General features: G+C 40.3%; 1 non-coding gene across 1 annotated transcript; it reads right to left on the bottom strand.

Annotated features, from left to right (window-relative positions):
* Positions 1-3,673: 3,673 nt before the first annotated feature.
* Positions 3,674-3,780, bottom strand: LOC114170919 (small nucleolar RNA R71). The gene has a single exon (XR_003601272.1). It is a non-coding gene; the product is annotated as a small nucleolar RNA R71 (small nucleolar RNA).
* Between the last annotated feature and the right edge of the window lie 1,892 nt (positions 3,781-5,672).

Below are 5,672 nucleotides of genomic sequence, written 5' to 3'. Positions count from 1 at the left end.
TGTAGATTTAAAATCATTATTTTCTATTCAATTAAGAAGTAAAAGACATAGATAAACAAAAACCATAACAATAATCAAAAGAACAAATAAATTCATTCATTTAACTTCAGAATCCAGTTAAGAAATTACAGTGAAATCAACCCTAAAAGCTTAGCCCTCCTTGGCTTTGATGGAATACATGATAATATGATGAAGGAAAGAAAATAAAAAGAAAGGAAGAATGAGAGATGTGGTGGATGATGGTATTTTCCAAAACCAGAGAGTTGCCAAGTGTCCCTCTTCTGCTCCCTTAGGCCTCTTTATATAGACTTCAATTGCACTTGGACTTTATCTGTTCAGTTGCTAAAATCTTTTATCTTTATTTAATTAATTAGCAACTTAATTTTTGTCCATTTTCCAATTATGCCCCTCTTATTTAACCATTTTTACAAAATTGACTAGAATTTGACCAGAGTTGATTGCTCTATTGACCAATTGACCAGATTTGACTAGTTTTGACTAGTTTGATTGTGCAATAGCAGACTGACATGTCGCAGAGTGCATTTTCTCTCTCCAGAATTATGGTTTCTGTTAGTTGGAGGTGCAATGATGGTTGTTGCTGCTGTTTTCCAGCGACGCTACATGGATGGTCGTGACTGAACTGAAATGGTGTAGGTGTGATGGAGGTGTTACTGCGTCGTGGTGACTGCCATGGGACTCGTGTTGGCATTGCACTCACGTGGAGATGGAGACGACATAACTGGCGGTGGGTACTGCTATGGCTGTGCGAGCTTCCATGGTGGCGCGATGGTGATCTACTGGTGCGTGAAGTTGTGTGCTCGCGATTGCAGGTGCTTGGAGATGTTCATGAGTGCGTCGTAGTTGAGATTCTGCTTCATTTGCGTTGTGAAAACCCAGCCATGGTTGACGCAAATCTGTGGGCTGTGTAACATCCCTAAGGAATATTACTTTAAATAATTATAAATGAATAAATAAAATAAATTAAAACACGATAATATTAATAAAACCTCATTTTATAATCGAATATTCCCAAATGTGGGAAAATTAAAATGAAACTTTAACCGTAACATAGTTCAAATATTCGAAATTTCTTTATTACAAAATCTACCAAAGCACATAATTAAAAATTACATCAAAATTCTTTAAAAGAAAATCCTTTCAAAAGCCCCAGGTAGCCCCTGCACTCCGCCTCTAAGCATCTCCTGGCTCACCTGTCAAAATCATCTGCTCCCGGATAACAAGTTATCCGATCATCGCCACACACACACAGATAGGGTGAGCTATGAACGGATATATAAATACATAAAATAAATAAGTCATCCATCCCAAAGAAGCTAACATCACTAAAGTATTTCATTATTTTCAAATTAACCATCCCTGATCTCATAGTCCTTCATGAGTCATATGCATGAACTAGGTCTTAGGACTTCATTGTGCTCCCACAAAACTAACCCATTCGTGGTCCAATCCTACGAGCCTATCATGCTCATAGTCCTGGCCTACAGACTCCTCGTCTGTAGTAAACATCCAAGCCTTCCTCGCTCGGACCATGGCACGCACGCAATCACCATACTATGGACTCGTCGCCCAATAGTAGTCGACCGGAACATGATAGTTCCTTGCCCATTGTGCGTCCGACGCATGTAATCACCATACTATGGACTCCTCGCCACTTAGCAACCGACGAGAACTACCTAGTTCCATGCCCATCATGCGTCCAACCATCAAGCACATCCCAAACCCCTATTGGACTTAGTCCATCAAGCCCAAACACCACAATTACAAGCATATAATTCCTATACTTTAGAAACTCACAATCAAACAATCCATACATCACCCACAAACACGAAACTCGTAGTATACTCGCTTAAGCTAGAGCTCTTCGCTCAGGCTAGCCCGTCAATCTTGCGTAAGCCACCCCACCTCGCATGAGCGAGCGTTCAATAGTGACTTCACCATCACATCTCGCTTAGGTGAGCTTTTCTCGCCTAAGCGAGTCATACTTGCACCCAAAACACCTAGCCCTCGCTTGAACGAGAATTAAACTTAGAATTTGTGTCAAACCACTTCGTGAACTCGCTTAGGCGAGAGTATCCAACGCTCAGAACTCAAAACTTCTCGCTTGGACGAGAAGTCGCGCTCAAAATGGTACAGGCTTCCTCGCGGACTCGCTTAGGGGAGCCGCTCTCGCCTAAGCAAGATTGCATTTCGCTCAACTCCAACCTTGGTCGAGTGAGCGAATTGCTCGATCCTAAACCCTGAATGAACTCCTACAACTCTCGCCTAGGCGAGAAGGAGTCGCTTGGGCAAAACTTGTAGAGTTTCGCCACCAAGGTTTGAACCCTTAACCACTCAGTCACCATTCCAGTGCATAACCAATTCAACCAATCATGTTTCATGACAATTCATATAATTCTATAATCTTATTATCACACAACATAATCATGCATAATATTAAAATTTAAATAATCAAACAACATATAATGGCATACCTAGGACTTGAACCCAAGTTCTCTCACATAATTAAGTACTCTCAGCCACTTAAGCTAGTACTTTTCCATGTCACACCCATTAACATTTAATGCCATAAAGGCTCCCACACTACCCGCATTTATTAATTAATTAATTTTCACGGGTCTTACAGGCTGCTGGTGCGGACGGTGATGGTGATGGTGCAAATCTGTGAGATGGAGGAGATGATGATGTGGTAGTGTATAATTGGTGCAAATGTGTTTACAAGGATAATGACACATGTCAACATATGGTTGGCCTGATTTGAAAGGTGGGGATTGCCATATAGCATAATGTGGTTGAGTGGAGTTTAAGTGGTAGGAAGGGTGCAACTTAGTAATAGCTGGGGGGTGCAGAACAGGTTTTTGTGGTCCACTTACAAGAGCAGTGTGTAAATAAAAATTGGGGGTGCATTTAGCTCCTGACTATTTCTTTTCCAGAATTTTCTGATTTTGGACTTATTTTGTAACTTTGAATATTTCAAATCCACACTTTTCATGACCCAAATTAAATTCCAGCTGCATTAACAAATATTAGAATATCCAATAATATTGCAACTAAAATCAATTTTTACGCCATTTTTACCTTACGTACTCAATAAATCCAATAATCACAAATCCTAATTAAAATCAATCCTTAAGTACAAAAATTCTATTAAATCCCTAAATTTAAAAATTAAATGAGGGCAAAAATTTGAACTCATCAGATAATGTTTCTGTGTGTTTTGTGTAGTGTGCTTGTTGTTTGTGTGGTATTGTGAATAGTGTCGCAACGCATGAACAATGTCATTTCTAGAGTTGTGAATAGTACATGAATAATGTCAAATTCTAGCATTTAACTTGTGGAATTTTTTTTCTGGTAGCTACAGTGCTTGTTTTAACTTGAAATATTTTATCCCCACTTTTAAGACCTTGAACTTGATGAGAAAAATCCATTTGCAGGTGAGGACCTGTGTAAGCATCTGGACTAGTTCCATGTTAGGGGCTCAACCATGAAGCCTGTAGATGTCCAAGAAGATCATGTGTACTTGAAAGCTTTTCGTCATTCCTTGGAGGGCAATGCAAAAGATTTTCTGTACTACCTTGCACCAAGGTCCATCTCGAGCTGGGATGACTTGAAAAGATTGTTCTTGGCCAAATTCTTCCCTGCATCCAGAACTACAACCATAAGGAAGGAGATTTCTGGCAGCAAGCAACAATATGGGGAGAGTGTCTACGAATATTGGGAGAGATTCAAGAATTTATGTTCTTGTTGCCCACACCACCAGATATCCGAGCATCTGCTTCTTCATTATTTTTATGAAGGTTTGCACCATATGGATAAAAGCATGATTGATGCTGCAAGTGGTGGTGCTCTTGGTAATTCGACCCCAGCAGCAGCGAGGCAATTGATTGAGAACATGACCTTTAACTCTCAACAATTTGGTGCAAGAAATGATGCCATTGTTATTAGGGGAGTTCATGATGTAGGAGCTGCCGAATACACTAAGAAGTTGGAGACCAAGATTGATGCTCTTACCACCTTAGTCAACCAACTTGCTGCGAATCAAAGAGCTTCACCTTCTACTGTAGGAGTTTGTGGCATTTGCACGTCAGTTGAGCATTTCACAGATTCTTGCCTAGCCTTGCAACAGGCCACGACTTTTGCACCTTCTAATACTCCTCAAGCCTATGCTGCTAACATTTTCAGAGAAAGCGTGATGCTCATGCAACCGGTCCTTCCACATCTAGTGTGACTCCTATGCCTTCCACCTCTACTGCCGCACCTTCCATCTCTTTTCCTTTCCCTCCAAGAGCCATTCCAAGCAAGAAGATGGAAGAAATTGACAAGGAGATCTTAGAAACATTCAGGAAGGTAGAGGTGAACATACCTCTGTTGAATGCCATTAAATAGATCCCCATATATGCAAAGTTCTTGAAGGACTTGTGCACGCACAAGAGGAGGCTAAAGGAAAACAAGAAGATCAACATGGGAAGGAATGTGTCAGCATTGATAGGTAAATGTGTTCCTCAAATTCCTGAGAAGTGCAAGGACCTAGGTACATTTTGTGTACCTTGCATCATAGGTAACAATAAATTTGAAAATGCAATGCTTGATCTTGGTGCTTCAATAAATGTAATGCCTTTGTCTACTTTTAAATCTCTTTCTCTTGGACCCTTGCAACCTACGGGCGTGGTGATTCAGTTGGAAAATAGAAGTGTTGCCACCTCGCAGGTTTAGTTAATGATGTTTTAGTTCGTGTTGGTGAATTGATTTTCCCTTTTGATTTTTACTATTCTTGGTATGGAAGAAGGATTTTCACATGGTTTTGCACCAATCTTTTAGGCATACCGTTTTTGAAAAATGCACGAACCAAGATTGATGTCCATGCAGGTACTTTGTCCATGGAGTTTGATGATATTGCGGTGTGTTTTAATATTTTGGATACCATGAAACATCCTTTTGAGGATCACTTTGTTTTTCACGTTGATATCATTGATGATGTTGTTGATGGACTGATATCTGATTTCCACCCTTTGCATTGCATGAAATATGCATCTATGTATGAATTGTCTAAATTTGCATGCGTTGGTGTTGACTCTGATTCATATTATGATTATGATTATGATTTTGATGTTGATTCTGAGTATGACTCTCTGGGTGTTGTACCATATGATTTTGATGTTACACGGTCAAAATGCACTAACCATGTTGCAGGAAGTACATATGCATTTGATTGTTATGTTGAGGTACAGGCTGTGGAACCCATTTCTCCCTCCCCCTAGTTCCTGATATTCAGCCAGCATCCAACACTCCAGAGTTGAAACCCCTACCAAACAACCTCAAGTATGTCAACTTGGAAGAGGAGGAGAAACTGCCCGTCATCATTTCCACCTCCCTCACTACTGAATAAGAGCAAAGGTTGTTGCATGTTCTTAAAAAGCACAAGAAGGCGATTGGATGGACATTGGCTGCAATTCCTGGTATTAGCACATCAACATGCATGCATAGGATATTATTGGAAGATAGAGCAAAGCTAGTCAAACAACCACAAAGGTGACTGAACCTTGTCATTCTAGAGGTTGTGAAGAAGGAGGTGACCAAACTTCTACAAGCAGGGATCATCTACCCCATTACAGACAGTTAGTGGGTCAGTCTCATCCATGTGGTTCCTAAAAAGA

Source organism: Vigna unguiculata, chromosome 11 (assembly GCF_037176805.1).
Source record: "Vigna unguiculata cultivar grain cowpea cultivar isolate G323 ecotype 2 chromosome 11, ASM3717680v1, whole genome shotgun sequence".
NCBI classification, from domain to species: domain Eukaryota; kingdom Viridiplantae; phylum Streptophyta; class Magnoliopsida; order Fabales; family Fabaceae; genus Vigna; species Vigna unguiculata.
Note: the sequence above shows the minus strand (reverse complement) of the source record. Positions and strands in the feature narration are given on the sequence as shown.